At 46.9% G+C, this 18,562-nt stretch overlaps 1 pseudogene; it reads left to right on the forward strand.

The window, feature by feature from the left end:
* The window catches only part of LOC139411823 (CCR4-NOT transcription complex subunit 6-like), an 18,590-nt pseudogene extending 8,918 nt beyond the window's left edge, over window positions 1–9,672 (forward strand).
* Window positions 9,673–18,562: the final 8,890 nt, after the last annotated feature.

Raw genomic sequence — 18,562 nt, forward strand, 5'->3', positions numbered from 1 at the left:
GGTGGATGGAGAAAAGTAGTTGAGTGTCATCTGCATAGCAATGATAGGAGAGACCATGTGAGGATATGATGGAGCTGAGTGACTTGGTGTATAGTAGAAAAGAGGACAGGGCCTAGAACCGAGCCCTGGGGGACACCAGGAGTGAGAGTACGTGGTGCAGACGCAGATCCTCTCCATCCTCAGACTATGAGAGAAAACATAGTCAGATGAAGAGAGAGCAGCTGGATTAGCAGTGTTCTCTGGGGTGATCCATGTCTCCATCAGGGACAAACATACAAGTGACTGAAGGGCAGCGTAGGCTGAGATGAACTCAGCGTTCTGGACCTCAGATCAGCAGTTCCAAACGCTACCAGAGACCAGGAATTCCACGTGGATGGTGAGCGTCTGTAAAGCCTGCATGGAGAGTAGCAAACAAGTCTAGAAAACACACACACACAGTTGACAAAGCTACAAAAGAGCAACAATTGATCATCTGAAAATCACTAGGTTAAGATACTCAAGTGAGAGAATGGTGTGGAGCCTTCCTCTGTCCTTCGTCGAACAGCTCGGCAGAAACGTCTTTGTTTTGGCGATGGTCTTAGTTCTGCGACACGACCGCAGCTGACAAAACAGGGGAGACTGAAGTACTAATACTAATTGCTAATTGCCTTGAAAAGGTGAAGCGCACACCTCCCGGGACGAATTGCCTAGGAGAGGAGAAACCATTCCCTCTCCAATGCAGTCACACATTCCCCGGCCCCTTGATCCTGGTTGATGTGTTAACAATCATCTGCAAGTTAATAGCAGTCAGCAGTTCACACAGCAACTAGTCTACTATTGAAAACAGTCACCAAAACAGACATAGACAAAAGGCAGTACTAGACCACAACAGATAGACAGTACTAGACCACAACAGATAGACAGTACTAGACCACACCAGATAAAGACAGTACTAGACCACAACAGATAGACAGTACTAGACCACAACAGATAGACAGTACTAGACCACAACAGATCAAGACAGTACTAGACCACAACAGATAGACAGTACTAGACCACAACAGATAGACAGTACTAGACCACAACAGATAGACAGTACTAGACCACACCAGATAAAGACAGTACTAGACCACAACAGATAGACAGTACTAGACCACAACAGATAGACAGTACTAGACCACAACAGATCAAGACAGTACTAGACCACAACAGATAGACAGTACTAGACCACAACAGATAGACAGTACTAGACCACAACAGATAAAGACAGTACTAGACCACAACAGATAGACAGTACTAGACCACAACAGATAGACAGTACTAGACCACACCAGATAAAGACAGTACTAGACCACACCAGATAAAGACAGTACTAGACCACAACAGATAAAGACAGAGAGACAGTACTAGACCACAACAGATAAAGACAGAGAGACAGTACTAGACCACAACAGATAAAGACAGGACTAGACCACACCAGATAAAGACAGGACTAGACCACACCAGATAAAGAAAGGACTAGACCACAACAGATAAAGACAGAAATGATACTCATCACTCCTGGGCCAGTACTACATGCGTCATGATGCATGCCATTGAGTTGTTGATGGTGTTTTAAAGATCCCCCACCCCCCACTTCCCTGCTCCTCCCTCCCTCTCCCAGCCATGTTCACAGTGATGTGTTACAACGTGCTGTGCGATAAGTACGCAACGCGTCAGCTGTACGACTACTGTCCCTCCTGGGCCCTCAACTGGGAGTACAGGAAGAAGGGCATCATGGAGGAGATAACACACAGTGACGCTGACATCATCAGTCTACAGGTAGGGTCTGACATCATCAGTCTACAGGTAGGGTCTGACATCATCAGTCTACGGGTAGGGTCTGACATCATCAGTCTACAGGTAGGGTCTGACATCATCAGTCTACGGGTAGGGTCTGACATCATCAGTCTACAGGTAGGGTCTGGCATCATCAGTCTACAGGTAGAGTCTGACATCATCAGTCTACAGGTAGGGTCTGACATCATCAGTCTACTGGTAGGGTCTGACATCATCAGTCTACAGGTAGGGTCTGACATCATCAGTCTACGGGTAGGGTCTGACATCATCAGTCTACGGGTAGGGTCTGACATCATCAGTCTACGGGTAGGGTCTGACATCATCAGTCTACTGGTAGGGTCTGACATCATCAGTCTACTGGTAGGGTCTGACATCAGTATACAGGTAGGGTCTGACATCATCAGTCTATGGTTAGGGTCTGACATCATCAGTCTACAGGTAGGGTCTGACATCATCAGTCTACGGGTAGGGTCTGACATCATCAGTCTACAAGTAGGGTCTGGCATCATCAGTCTACAGGTAGGGTCTGGCATCATCAGTCTACAGGTAGGGTCTGATGTCATCAGTCTACGGGTAGGATCTGACATCATCAGTCTACGGGTAGGATCTGACATCATCAGTCTACGGGTAGGGTCTGACATCATCAGTCTAAAGGTAGAGTCTGACATCATCCGTCTAGGGGAACTTATTGTAGGGTCTGACATCATCAGTCTACTGGTAGGGTCTGACATCATCAGTCTAAAGGTAGTCTGACATCATCAGTCTACAGGTAGAGTCTGACATCATCAGTCTACAGGTAGGGTCTGACATCATCAGTCTACTGGTAGGGTCTGACATCATCAGTCTACAGGTAGGGTCTGACATCATCAGTCTACTGGTAGGGTCTGACATCATCAGTCTACGGGTAGGGTCTGACATCATCAGTCTACAGGTAGGGTCTAGCATCATCAGTCTACGGGAAGGGTCTGACATCATCAGTCTATGGGTAGGGTCTGACATCATCAGTCTACGGGTAGAGTCTGACATCATCAGTCTAGGGGAACTTACTGTAGGGTCTGACATCATCAGTCTACAGGTAGGATCTGACATCATCAGTCTAGGGGAACTTACTGTAGAGTCTGACATCATCAGTCTACGGGTAGGGTCTGGCATCATCAGTCTACGGGTAGGGTCTGACATCATCAGTCTACAGGTAGAGTCTGACATCATCAGTCTAGGGGAACTTACTGTAGGGTCTGGCACGCCTAGAGGTAGTTAGGTTGGCCATGCGTTGAAGATGTTGAATATTGTTGTGGAAAACGGAAAGCTCCGGCTTAACTGAACTTGCAAAGTATCACAAATGTATTTCCTGTGCAAAGTAGCCTAAGCAAGATGAGAACCAACCACGGTTCACACACTCTCTGTGAGGAACGTTGGCTTGTTGAATTATTCCATTAACATCTTAAATGCGAACTTTGTCCCAGAAACTTAATTCAACCGTCTTGGTCGCGTGTCCTCAGGAGGTGGAGACGGAGCAGTATCACGCTCTGTTTCTGGAGACACTGAAGGAGCGTGGGTACCACGGGTACTTCTGCCCAAAGTCTCGTGCCAAACTGGTCTCAGAACAGGAGAGGAAACACGTGGACGGGTGTGCCGTGTTCTTCAAGACAGAGAAGTGAGTGAATCAATCAAATACAATTTTTATATCGTCCTTTTTTATTACATCAGTGTTTAAAAAAAAATCTGTGTTCGATTCAGCTTGCCTCTTGAACCCAGGTCTGGTTATGTTTCACATGTACTCTGGTGCAGAAACACCACAGGTTGCCATGGCGAACTCTGAGGGTTCAGAGGTCATGTTGAACAGGGTCATGACCAAGGACCACATTGGGGTCGCTGTCCTGCTGGAGGTCAACAAGGACATGTTCTCTGGTGGTGAGGAGCCTGTCAGTCAGTCAGACAACTTCTCTGGTGGTGAGGAGCCAGTCAGTCAGTCAGACAGACAACTCCTCTGGTGGTGAGGAACCAGTCAGTCAGTCAGACAACTCCTCTGGTGGTGAGGAACCAGTCAGTCAGTCAGACAACTCCTCTGGTGGTGAGGAACCAGTCAGTCAGTCAGACAACTCCTCTGGTGGTGAGGAACCTGGTGGTCAGTCAGTCAGATAACTTCTCTGGTGGTGAGGAGCCTATCAATCAATCAGACAGACAACTCCTCTGGTGGTGAGGAACCAGTCAGTCAGTCAGACAACTTCTCTGGTGGTGAGGAGCCTGTCAGTCAGTCAGACAGACAACTTCTCTGGTGGTGAGGAGCCTGGTGGTCAGACATGTTCTCTGGTGGTGAGGAACCTGGTGGTCAGTCAACAATAATTATTGGTGAAGCCTTCTCTGCCTGTGGAGATACTGTACCATTTGAAGTACCAGTACCAGATTGAACCAGTAGATGGCAGTCTCTGCTCTTCAAAGTGACAAGTTCTGAAATGACTACAGTTTGTTGTTAACTCTCACCATTGTTCGTGGGGGAAAAAAACACACACACAAAAAAATGTCTGCCTTTGTGCAACTCGTCCTAAAAAAAGTTCAGATTAGTTCAACTTGATGGACAAAAATAGAAAATGTTTCATTGGTTTTCAATTCATACGTTTCTGTGTAGCCTCAGCCTAACTCACTGTGTCTGTTTCTCAGGCCTGAAGCCGCTGCAGGAGAAACAGCTTATCCTGGTGGCCAATGCCCACATGCACTGGGACCCGGAGTTCTGTGACGTCAAGCTGATCCAGACCATGATGTTCCTGTCTGAGTTAAAGAGCATCGCTGAAAGCCACCAGAGCTCCGTGGGAACAGGCTCCCCGACCTCTGACCCAGCCTCCATCCCTATCGTGCTCTGTGCTGACCTCAACTCCCTGCCCGACTCTGGTAAGAACCTAACACTAACTCACACCCAGCCAATATCCCTATCATGCTCTGTGCTGACCTCATGTCGCTACCTGACCAATAAGAAAATGCTCACGCAGATGCGTCGACTCCTAGTGGCCGGGGAGTTTAATGCAGGGAAACTGAAATCTGTTTGACCTTGTTTCTACCAGCATGTCACCTGTACAGCTAGAGGAGACACAACTCTAGATCACCTTTACTCCACACACAGAAACACCTACGAAGTTCGCCCTCGACCTCCATTCGGCAAATCTGACCATAACTCCATCCTCTTAATTTTTGCTTTCGAGCATAAACTCTTTAACAGGAAGTACCAGTGACGCACTCAATACAGAAGTGGTCCGATGAAGCGGTTCGCGCCCAGGTTCTGTTGTAACCGGCCGCGACCGGGAGGTCCGTGGGGCGACGCACAATTAGCCTAGCGTCGTCCGGGTTAGGGAGGCCTTGGTCGGTAGGGATGTCCTTGTCTCATCGCGCACCAGCGACTCCTGTGGCGGGCCGGGCGCAGTGCGCGCTAGCCAAGGTTGCCAGGTGCACGGTGTAGCCTCCGACACATTGGTGCGGCTGGCTTCCGGGTTGGATGCGCGCTGTGTTAAGAAGCAGTGCGGCTGGTTGGGTTGTGTATCGGAGGACGCATGACTTTCAACCTTCGTCTCTCCCGAGCCCGTACGGGAGTTGTAGCAATGAGACAAGATAGTAGCTACTACAACAATTGGATACCACGAAATTGGGGAGAAAAAGGGGTAAAAAAAAAAAAGCCATGAATTACAGGCAACATCCGCACTGTGCTAAAGGCTAGAGGAGCTTAGAGTTTAGAGGAGCGGGACACAAATCCGGACACTTATAAGAAATCCCACTGTGCCCTCCAACGAATCATCAAACAGGCAAAGTGTCACTGTCAATACAGGACTAAGATCGAATCCTACTACACCGGCTCTGACGCTAGTCGGCTGTGGCAAGGCTTGCAAACTACCACAGATTACAAAGAGAAACCCAGCTGCGAGCCGCACAGAGATGCTAGCCTACAAGACGAGCTAAATACCTTCTATGCTCGCTTTGAGGCAAGCAACACTGAACCATGCATGAAAGCACCAGCTGTTCCGGATGACTATGTGATCACACTCTCCGTAGTCGATGTAAGACCATTAAACAGGTCTACATTCACAAGACCGCAGGGCCAGATGGATTACCAGGACGCGTACTCAGACCATGTGCTGACCAGCTGGCAAGTGTCTTCACTGACATTGTCAACCTCTCCCTGACCCAGTCTGTAGTACCAACATGTTTCAAGCAGACCAACATAGTTCCCGTGCCCCAGAACACCAAGGTAAACTGTCTAAATGACTATCGCCCTATAGCACTCACATCTGTAGCCACTTAAATGCTTTGAAAGGTTGGTCATGGCTCACATCAACGCCATCACCCCAGACACTCTGGGCCCACTCTAATTTGCATACTGCCCCAACAGATCCACAGGTGATGCAATTTCTATTGCACTCCACACTGCCCTTCCCACCTGGACAAAAGGAACACCTACATGAGAATGCTGTTTATCGACTACAGATCAGCGTTCAACACCATAGTGCCCTCCAAGCTCATCACTAAGCTCAGGACCCTGGGACTGAACACCTACTTCTGCAACTGGATCCTGGACTTCCTGACGGGCCGCTCCCAGGTTACGAGGGTAGGTAAAAACACATCTGCCACGCTGATCCTCAACACGGGGGTCACTCAGGGGTGCGTTCTTAGTCCCCTTCTGAACTCCCTGTTCACCCACGACTGCGTGGCCGCACATGGCCCAACACCATCATTAAGTTTGCTGACGACACGACGGTGGTAGGCCTGATCACTAACGATGATGAGACAGAACTGGCAGTGTAGTGCCAGAACAACAACCTCTCCCTCAATGTGAGCAAGACAAAGGAGCTGATCGTGGACGACAGGAAAAGGAGGGCCGAGCCACGCCCACATTCACATTGAAGGGGCTGTAGTGGAGACGGTCGAGAGCGTCAAGTTCCTCAGTGTCCACATCACTAAGGATCTATCATGGTCCAAACACACCAACACAGCAGTGAAGAGGGCACAACAACGTCTCTTCCCCCTCAGGAGGCTGTTTTTTTTATTTGTATTATTATTTATTTGTAATAATGACAATTACAGCAATACTGAATGAACACTTATTTTACCTTAATATAATACATCAATAAAATCAATTTGGCCTCAAATAAATAATGAAACATGTTCAATTTGGTTTAAATAATGCAAAAACAAAGTGTTGGAGAAGAAAGTAAAAGTGCAATATGTGCTATGTAAGAAAGCTAACGTTTCAGTTCCTTGCGCAGAACATGAGGACATATGAAAACCTGGTGCTTATTTAAATGAATGCTTAGGAGCCTGCTGGTGCCTACCACTGCTCAGTCAGACTGCTCTATCAAATCATAGACTTAATTATAACATAATAACACACAGAAATACGAGCCTTAGGTCATTAATATGGTCGAATCCGGAAACTATCATCTCAAAAACAAAACGTTTATTCTTTCAGTGAAATACGGGAACCGTTCCGTATTTTATCTAACGGGTGACATCCCGAAGTCTAAATATTCCTGTTACATTGCACAACCTTCAATGTTATGTCATAATTACGTACAATTCTGGCAAATTAGTTCGCAACGACCCAGGCAGCCCCAAACTGTTGCTGCGTGCAATGAATGCAAGAGAAGTGACACCATTTCACTTGATTAACATTGCCTGCTAACCTGGATTTCTTTTAGCTAAATATGCAGGTTTAAAAATATATACTTCTGTGTATTGATTTTAATAAGAAAGGCATTGATGTTTATGGTTAGCTACACGTTGGAGCAACGACGCTCCTTTTTCCGCGAATGCGCACCGCATCGATTATATGCAACGCAGGACACACTAGATAAACTAGTAATATCATCAACCATGTGTAGTTAACTAGTGATTATGATTGATTGGTTGTTTTTTATAAGATAAGTTTAATGCTAGCTACCAACTTACCTTGGCTTCTGACTGCATTCGCATAACAGGCAGGCTCCTCGTGGAGTGCAATGTAAGGCAGGTGGTTAGAGCGTTGGACTAGTTAACCGTAAGGTTGCAAGACTACCACTAACCCTATGGACTGTCCTCATAGGGTTAGTGGTAGGCTATAGGGACTCTCCTCATAGGGTTAGTGGTAGGCTATAGGGACTGTCCTCATAGGGTTAGTGGTATGCTATAGGGACTGTCCTCATAGGGTTAGTGGTAGACTATAGGGACTGTCCTCATAGGGTTAGTGGTAGGCTATAGGGACTGTCCTCATAGGGTTAGTGGTAGGCTATAGGGACTGTCCTCATAGGGTTAGTGATATGCTATAAGGACTGTCCATCTATGGTAAGTGATAGGCTATAGGGACTGTCCATCTAGGGTTAGTGGTAGGCTATAGGGACTGTCCTCATAGGGTTAGTGGTAGGTTATAGGGACTGTCCTCATAGGGTTAGTGGTAGGCAATAGGGACTGTCCTCATAGGGTTAGTGGTAGGCTATAGGGACTGTCCTCGTAGGGTTAGTGGTAGGCTATAGGGACTGTCCATCTAGGGTTAGTGGTAGGCTATAGGGACTGTCCTCATAGGGTTAGTGGTAGGCTATAGGGACTGTCCTCATAGGGTTAGTGTTAGGCTATAGGGACTGTCCTCATAGGGTTAGTGGTAGACTATAGGGACTGTCCTCATAGGGTTAGTGGTAGGTTATAGGGACTGTCCTTACAGGGTTAGTGGTAGACTATAGGGACTGTCCTCATAGCGTTAGTGGTAGACTATAGGGACTGTCCTCATAGGGTTACTGGTAGACTATAGGGACTGTCCTCATAGGGTTAGTGGTAGGCTATAGGGACTGCCCTCATAGGGTTAGTGGTAGGCTATAGGGACTGTCCTCATTGGGTTAGTGGTAGGTTATTGGGACTGTCCTCATAGGGTTAGTGGTAGGCTATAGGGACTGTCCTCATAGGGTTAGTGGTAGGTTATTGGGACTGTCCTCATAGGGTTAGTGGTAGACTATAGGGACTGCCCTATGAGGACAGCCTCATGACTTACACCAAATACACATACGACTTCAAGGTAAAGCTGACTGGGTACTGTCGCTCTCTCTATTTCTCTCCCTTCTCTATCTCCTTTTGTTGAGATCCTTATTATTCTCTATGTTTGGTTAGGTCAGGGTGCGACTCGGGTGGGAAATTCTATGTTTTCTATTTCTTTGTTTTTGGCCGAGTGTGGTTCCCAATCAGAGGCAGCTGTCTATCGTTGTCTCTGATTGGGAATCATACTTAGGCAGCCTGTTTTCCACCTGAGTTTGTGGGATCTTGTTTTCTGTTTAGTTGCTGTTGCCTGACAGAACTGTGCTCTTTTGTTTTTTTTGTCTTTGTTATTTTGTTTGGTGACGTCAATAAAGTTACGATGTGCCACGCTGTGCCTTGGTCTCCTTCTACAATCGAAAGCCGTTACACTCTGCCTCCTCTCTCGCGCTCCCTCTTTCTGTACTCCTTCTCTCCTCTCTCTCTCTCCTTCCATCTCTCTCCCTCCCTCCTCTCTGTCCATCTCTCTCTCTCTCTGCCTCCTTCCCTCTCTCTCACCCCATCACCCCATACTGTAGAGCAAAGTGTCAACATTACAGAGCATCCATGATGCTAAAATATATTTTAGAATATTTGAACGTAATAGCAATGCTAACAAGATCTTTCTCCGTTATTTATTTCTTCCTCGCTGTGCAGGGAGTAATCGACTACATCTTCTTCTCCAAGACTCACATGTCTGTAGCCGGGTTGCTCAGTCCCTGGTTAACGGACAACAACATCACCGGCTGTCCCCACCCCCACATCCCCTCTGACCACTTCTCTCTGCTCGCCCAGCTGGAGCTTCACCCGCCCGGCCTGCACCTGCCTGTCCACAGGTAGTGGTTGTCCCGACCACTCACCCTCTGACCCCTTTGAACCCCTAATGCCCCGCCTCCTCTGCCAAAAAAAAGGACTTTGTACATTTTCTTATCGTGTCCCTAATCTCAAACCATCCAAGGAACTCTGACACAGACAACCCATTCCCCAAAGGAGTGAAGTATTCTCCCCGTACTGCTCCTTTTTTTTAACCTCCATTTTGCACACAGATTGTATTTCTGTTTGTTTTGCTTGTTGTTTTTCCGTCCATTTGAACGGCTTGATACCAAATCATGTTTTGTGTTGTTTTCTGGTCATATGCTACTGCTGCTGCCCGTCTCCTTGGAAACTCCAAGTGTGTGTCAGAAATAGCACCCTATTCCCTATTATAGTGCACTACTTTTGACCAGAGTCTATGGCACCCTGTTCCTTATATAGTGCACTACTTTCGACCAGGGTCTATGGCACACTGTTCCCTATATAGTGCACTACTTTTGACCAGGGTCTATGGCACCCTGTTCCCTATATAGTGTACTACCTTTGACCAGGGTCTATGGCACCCTGTTCCCTATATAGTGCACTACTTTCGACCAGGGTCTATGGCACCCTGTTCCCTATATAGTGCACTACTTTTGTCCAGAGTCTATGGCGCCCTGTTCCCTATATAGTGCACTACTTTTGACCAGGACCCAATGCGATATAGGAAATAGGTTTCCATTTGGAAGGAAGCCCCAAGTTCAGGTCATCCTGGTCTGATGTCAGACCACCTGATGTGTTTTTGCCTTGGCCCGGTCTGGGTGGGCCCGGTCTGGGTGGGCCCTGTCTGGGTGGGCCCTGTCTGGGTGGGCCCTGTCTGGGTGGGCACGGTCTGGGTGGGCACGGTCTGGGTGGGCCCTGTCTGGGTGGGCACGGTCTGGGTGGGCCCTGTCTGGGTGGGCCCTGTCTGAGTGGGCCCTGTCTGGGTGGCCTGGCTGAGAGTTAGAAAAGCTTTTTGCCATAATCTAATGACAGTACGATGACAGCCGCCATCTGGGTTTCTCTGTGGTTGAGAAATCCACTCCTCAAGACACGTTATGACATCCAGAGTTCTACTGAATTGCGTTTGATGATCATGTTAAAGTTGCCATCGTTTCATCATACACCCAAACAGGACTTCTTCTTCCTTCTCCAAAATGACGGTGGTGTTTGGGACTTTTCACTACTGCTCTATTTTGGAGTTAAGTCCCGGTAAGACAAGGTTTTTATTTTATTTTATTTTTTTAGCAAAATGTGAAATGTTGTCATCTCTTAAACATGTGTCTATGGAAGCCTATAAGGGTCAATCAGTGAACAGGATCCCAACATTACTATTGTATCTCAAACACAGCTTCAGTATTAACATAATTTGCTCTCAGCTTCTCATTCTGCTATGTAAGTTGACACTATGCATTGATTTTTCCCTCGTCTGTTTGAGTGGTGTGTGTGTGTGTGTGCTCCTGACCCAATGAAAATTATCTGATTAAAAAAAAATTATAATAATAATATAAATAATTTATTGCACCTTATTGAGGTAGGATCCAGGCCTACCTCTTCCGTTCATCAGTTAGCCCCCATGTTGAGGTAGGATCTAGGCCTACCTCTTATGTTCATCAGTTAGCCCCTTATTGAGGTAGTCTACATGACTACCTCATCTGTTCATCAGTTAGCCCCTTGTTGAGGTAGGATACAGGCCAACCTCTTCTGTTCATCAGTTAGCACCTTATTGAGGTAGGATACAGGCCAACCTCTTCTGTTCATCAGTTAGCACCTTATTGAGGTAGGATACAGGCCTACCTCTTCTGTCACCTAGACTAGAGTTCCTTTTTGAGTGAAAACCAAATTAAAACCTGTTGCTTTGTGAAAACTTTCAAATCCCTGGGTCCGTTACAATGACTTGGATCACGTCGAACGGGGGGAGTCCAAATTTATTGACACCCTTGACAAAGATGAGAAATAATGACTGTGTAAAATCAACAATTCAAATACTGAGCTATATTGTACGCTCAACAAAATGGGGAATTATATTTTTTTATACGAATACAATTGCTCAGAGAAAGAGATTTTGTCTAACAATATATAAAAAAATATCTCAAAAAGGTAGGGGGTCAAAAGTTTAGTATTTGGTCCAATATTTCTAGCATGCAATGATTACATCAAGCCTGTGACTCTATAAACTTGTTGATGTATTTGCAATTCGTTTTTGTTTTTGTATTTCAGATTATTTTGTGCCCAATAGAAATTAATGGTAAATAATGTATTGTGTCATTTTGGAGTCACTTTTATTGTAAATAATAATAGAATATGTATCTAAACACTTCTACATTAATATGGATGTTACCATGGTTACAGATAATCCTGAATGAATCGTGAATAATAATGAATAGTGAGAAACTTACAGAGGGTCAAAGATCATACCCCCAAGATATGCTAACCTCTCATTAGGGCCTACCAGGGAGGTTAGCATGTAATATCATACCCCCAAGACATGCTAACCTCTCACCATTACCAATAACAAGGGAGGTTAGCATGTAATATCATACCCCCAAGACATGCTAACCTCTCACCATTACCAATAACAGGGGAGTACCTGTATTTCTGGAAAACCTGGGAATTTTGAGAAAATTAACAGAATTTTGCAAACCTAATCACCATACCCATAAATACAGAATATGTCTTCATTCATACCCCTCAAGGAACAAACACTGAAATTCCCAGGTATTGCCCTAATGTGGATACACTAATACCATGGCAACACTGTGTGTGTGTGTGTGTGTGTGTGGTGTCTGAATCTGTTGTCAACATAACATGCCTTGGCAACGTTGGCTTTGCTTTTATTTGCCCATGAATCAAACTGACACGCTATGCCTCCGATTTTCAATGACTTCTGTGAAACCAGAGAGAGAGAACTACATTTGTATCAGTTCTATATCAAAGCCACATAGTATCATCTTTGGTGACTGTCTTATCACTATAACTGGTGATTTGGGGGGGGGGGGGGGGGGTATAATATGTTCCTCGTCCCGTGTATGATCATGCTGTCTTGCTAGTTCCTGTGTTCATTTGTTCCGTGGCAAAAGAAATCTGATCTGGGACCACGCTACCATTTGTCCAACTAGGGTGGTAATTTTAGATTTTGTCACCAGTCCAAAGTTTGTCAATCTGATCTGTATGCCCAGTCATTGTGCCACCTCAACAAAGTACCGAGATCAGCGGTATGAGAACCAATGACCAAACACCCAAACTACATCCTTTATCTATTTCTGAACCAAAGGCAGTGTACAAATTGATACTTTGTACGATACAGTATTACAAGCTTTTGAAAAGAGATAAATGTTTTAGATTTAAAAAAATATATATTTTAAACAATTGTCTAAATGGCTTTTATTTATTTATGAGTGAATAATTTTAATGTGAAATTAATCTGAATGGTCAAATGTTATGAGATGTTTGTTTTTTTTATCCCTTTTTCAGCTGATGATCTCCTAGCCTTCCCTAGGACTTTTACTGTCGTTCTTTTTAACTAAGACTCCCACTTCCAAACACCATAATCATTTGCTAAACTTCAGCTGCATCTTCCCTCCACATTGTCTCATTAAATATCGCAGCCAATCGTGAACACATCCACTTTCTACGTGTGTATCAACATTTGTTTTGTAGAGCACACCTCCATTTTCTTCCAACAACAACATGCCTAATTTGTACAGGATACCTTCTCTAGTTTGTACAGGATGCCTTCTCTAGTTTGTACAGGATACCATCTCTAGTTTGTACAGGATACCTTCTCTAGTTTGTACAGGATACCATCTCTAGTTTGTACAGGATACCTTCTCTAGTTTGTACAGGATGCCTTCTCTAGTTTGTACAGGATACCATCTCTAGTTTGTACAGGATGCCTTCTCTAGTTTGTACAGGATATCTTCTCTAATTTGTACAGGATACCTTCTCTAGTTTGTACAGGATACCATCTCTAGTTTGTACAGGATACCTTCTCTAGTTTGTACAGGATACCTTCTCTAGTTTGTACAGGATACCTTCTCTAGTTTGTACAGGATACCTTCTCTAGTTTGTACAGGATACCTTCTCTAGTTTGTACAGGATACCTTCTCTAGTTTGTACAGGATACCATCTCTAGTTTGTACAGGATACCTTCTCTAGTTTGTACAGGATACCTTCTCTAATTTGTACAGGATATTACACTACATGAGTATGTGGACACCTACTCGTCGGACATCTCATTCCAAAATCATGGGCGTTAATGTGGAGTTGGTCCCCCTTTTGCTGCTATAACAGCCTCCACTCTTCTGGGAAGGCTTTCCTCTAGATGTTAGAACATTGCTGAGGAGACCTGTTTCCATTCAGCCATAAGAGCATTAGTGAGGTCGGGCACTGATGTTGAGCGCTTAGGTCTGTCTCGTAGTCGGCGTTTCAATTAATCCTAAAGGTGTTCGATGGGGTTGAGGTCAGGGCTCTGTGCAGGCCAGTCAAGTTCATCCACACTGATCTCGACAAACCATTTCTGTATGGACCTTGCTTTGTGCACGGGGGCATTGTCATGTACCCCCTGTATATAGCCTCCAGATTGACTCGGTACCGGTACCCCCTGTATATAGCCTCCACACTGACTCGGTACCGGTACCCCCTGTATATAACCTCCACACTGACTCGGTACCGGTACCCCCTGTATATAACCTCCACACTAACTCGGTACCGGTACCCCCTGTATATAGCCTCCACACTGATTCGGTACCCCCTGTATATAGCCTCCACATTGACTCGGTACCGGTACCCCCTGTATATAGCCTCAACATTGACTCTGTACCGGTACCCCCTGTATATAGCCTCCACATTGACTCTGTACCGGTACACACTGTATATAGCCTCCACACTGACTCTGTACCGGTACCCCCTGTATATAGCCTCCACATTGACTCTGTACCGGTACCCCTTGTATATAGCCTCCACACTGATTCGGTACCCCCTGTATATAGCCTCCACATTGACTCGGTACCGGTACCCCCTGTATATAGCCTCAACATTGACTCTGTACCGGTACCCCCTGTATATAGCCTCCACACTGACTCGGTACCGGTACCCCCTGTATATAGCCTCCACATTGACTCTGTACCGGTACCCCTTGTATATAGCCTCCACACTGATTCGGTACCCCCTGTATATAGCCTCCACATTGACTCGGTACCGGTACCCCCTGTATATAGCCTCAACATTGACTCTGTACCGGTACCCCCTGTATATAGCCTCCACACTGACTCGGTACCGGTACCCCCTGTATATAGCCTCCACATTGACTCTGTACCGGTACCCCTTGTATATAGCCTCCACACTGATTCGGTACCCCCTGTATATAGCCTCCACATTGACTCTGTACCGGTATCCCCTGTATATAGCCTCCACATTGACTCTGTACCGGTACCCCCTGTATATAGCCTCCACACTGACTCGGTACCGGTACCCCCTGTATATAGCCTCCACACTGACTCGGTACCGGTACCCCCTGTATATAGCCTCCACACTGACTCTGTACCGGTACCCCCTGTATATAGCCTCCGCACTGACTCGGTACCGGTACCCCCTGTATATAGCCTCCACACTGACTCTGTACCGGTACCCCCTGTATATAGCCTCCACATTGACTCTGTACCGGTACCCCCTGTATATAGCCTCCACACTGACTCGGTACCGGTACCCCCTGTATATAGCCTCCGCACTGACTCGGTACTGGTATCCCCTGTATACAGCCTCCACATTGACTCTGTACCGGTATCCCCTGTATACAGCCTCCACATTGACTCAGTACCGGTACCCCCTGTATATAGCCTCCACATTGACTCTGTACTGGTATCCCCTGTATATAGCCTCCACATTGACTCTGTACTGGTATCCCCTGTATATAGCCTCCACATTGACTCTGTACCGGTACCCCCTGTATATAGCCTCCACACTGACTCGGTACCGGTACCCCCTGTATATAGCCTCCACATTGACTCTGTACCGGTATCCCCTGTATATAGCCTCCACATTGACTCTGTACCGGTACCCCCTGTATATAGCCTCCACATTGACTCGGTACTGGTATCCCCTGTATATAGCCTCCACATTGACTCTGTACCGGTACCCCCTGTATATAACCTCCACATTGACTCTGTACCGGTACCCCCTGTATATAGCCTCCACACTGACTCGGTACTGGTATCCCCTGTATATAGCCTCCACATTGACTCTGTACCGGTACCCCCTGTATATAACCTCCACATTGACTCTGTACCGGTACCCCCTGTATATAGCCTCCACACTGACTCGGTACTGGTATCCCCTGTATATAGCCTCCACATTGACTCTGTACCGGTACCCCCTGTATATAGCCTCCACACTGACTCGGTACCGGTACCCCCTGTATATAGCCTCCACATTGACTCTGTACCGGTACCCCTTGTATATAGCCTCCACACTGATTCGGTACCCCCTGTATATAGCCTCCACATTGACTCGGTACCGGTACCCCCTGTATATAGCCTCAACATTGACTCTGTACCGGTACCCCCTGTATATAGCCTCCACACTGACTCGGTACCGGTACCCCCTGTATATAGCCTCCACATTGACTCTGTACCGGTACCCCTTGTATATAGCCTCCACACTGATTCGGTACCCCCTGTATATAGCCTCCACATTGACTCTGTACCGGTATCCCCTGTATATAGCCTCCACATTGACTCTGTACCGGTACCCCCTGTATATAGCCTCCACACTGACTCGGTACCGGTACCCCCTGTATATAGCCTCCACACTGACTCGGTACCGGTACCCCCTGTATATAGCCTCCACACTGACTCTGTACCGGTACCCCCTGTATATAGCCTCCGCACTGACTCGGTACCGGTACCCCCTGTATATAGCCTCCACACTGACTCTGTACCGGTACCCCCTGTATATAGCCTCCACATTGACTCTGTACCGGTACCCCCTGTATATAGCCTCCACACTGACTCGGTACCGGTACCCCCTGTATATAGCCTCCGCACTGACTCGGTACTGGTATCCCCTGTATACAGCCTCCACATTGACTCTGTACCGGTATCCCCTGTATACAGCCTCCACATTGACTCAGTACCGGTACCCCCTGTATATAGCCTCCACATTGACTCTGTACTGGTATCCCCTGTATATAGCCTCCACATTGACTCTGTACTGGTATCCCCTGTATATAGCCTCCACATTGACTCTGTACCGGTACCCCCTGTATATAGCCTCCACACTGACTCGGTACCGGTACCCCCTGTATATAGCCTCCACATTGACTCTGTACCGGTATCTCCTGTATATAGCCTCCACATTGACTCTGTACCGGTACCCCCTGTATATAGCCTCCACATTGACTCGGTACTGGTATCCCCTGTATATAGCCTCCACATTGACTCTGTACCGGTACCCCCTGTATATAACCTCCACATTGACTCTGTACCGGTACCCCCTGTATATAGCCTCCACACTGACTCGGTACTGGTATCCCCTGTATATAGCCTCTACATTGACTCTGTACCGGTACCCCCTGTATATAACCTCCACATTGACTCTGTACCGGTACCCCCTGTATATAGCCTCCACACTGACTCGGTACTGGTATCCCCTGTATATAGCCTCCACATTGACTCTGTACCGGTATCCCCTGTATATAGCCTCCACATTGACTCTGTACCGGTACCTCCTGTATTTAGCCTCCACACTGACTCGGTACTGGTATCCCCTGTATATAGCCTCCACATTGACTCTGTACCGGTACCCCCTGTATATAGTCTCCACATTGACTCTGTACCAGTACCCCCTGTATATAGCCTCCACACTGACTCGGTACTGGTATCCCCTGTATATAGCCTCCACACTGACTCGGTACTGGTATCCCCTGTATATAGCCTCCACATTGACTCGGTACTGGTATCCCCTGTATATAGCCTCCACACTGACTCGGTACTGGTATCCCCTGTATATAGCCTCCACACTGACTCGGTACTGGTATCCCCTGTATATAGCCTCCACATTGACTCGGTACTGGTATCCCCTGTATATAGCCTCCACATTGACTCTGTACCGGTACCCCCTGTATATAGTCTCCACATTGACTCTGTACCAGTACCCCCTGTATATAGCCTCCACACTGACTCGGTACTGGTATCCCCTGTATATAGCCTCCACACTGACTCGGTACTGGTATCCCCTGTATATAGCCTCCACATTGACTCGGTACTGGTACCCCCTGTATATAGCCTCCACACTGACTCGGTACTGGTATCCCCTGTATATAGCCTCCACACTGACTCGGTACTGGTATCCCCTGTATATAGCCTCCACACTGACTCGGTACTGGTATCCCCTGTATATAACCTCCACACTGACTCGGTACTGGTATCCCCTGTATATAGCCTCCACATTGACTCTGTACCGGTACCCCCTGTATATAGCCTCCACATTGACTCTGTACCGGTACCCCCTGTATATAGCCTCCACACTGACTCGGTACTGGTATCCCCTGTATATAACCTCCACACTGACTCGGTACTGGTATCCCCTGTATATAGCCTCCACATTGACTCTGTACCGGTATCCCCTGTATATAGCCTCCACACTGACTCGGTACTGGTATCCCCTGTATATAACCTCCACACTGACTCGGTACTGGTATCCCCTGTATATAGCCTCCACATTGACTCTGTACCGGTATCCCCTGTATATAGCCTCCACACTGACTCTGTACCAGTACCCCCTGTATATAGCCTCCACATTGACTCTGTACCGGTACCACCTGTATATAGCCTCCACACTGACTCGGTACTGGTATCCCCTGTATATAGCCTCCACACTGACTCTGTACCAGTACTCCCTG

Source organism: Oncorhynchus clarkii, chromosome 6, assembly GCF_045791955.1.
Source record: "Oncorhynchus clarkii lewisi isolate Uvic-CL-2024 chromosome 6, UVic_Ocla_1.0, whole genome shotgun sequence".
Taxonomy (NCBI): Eukaryota; Metazoa; Chordata; class Actinopteri; order Salmoniformes; family Salmonidae; genus Oncorhynchus; species Oncorhynchus clarkii.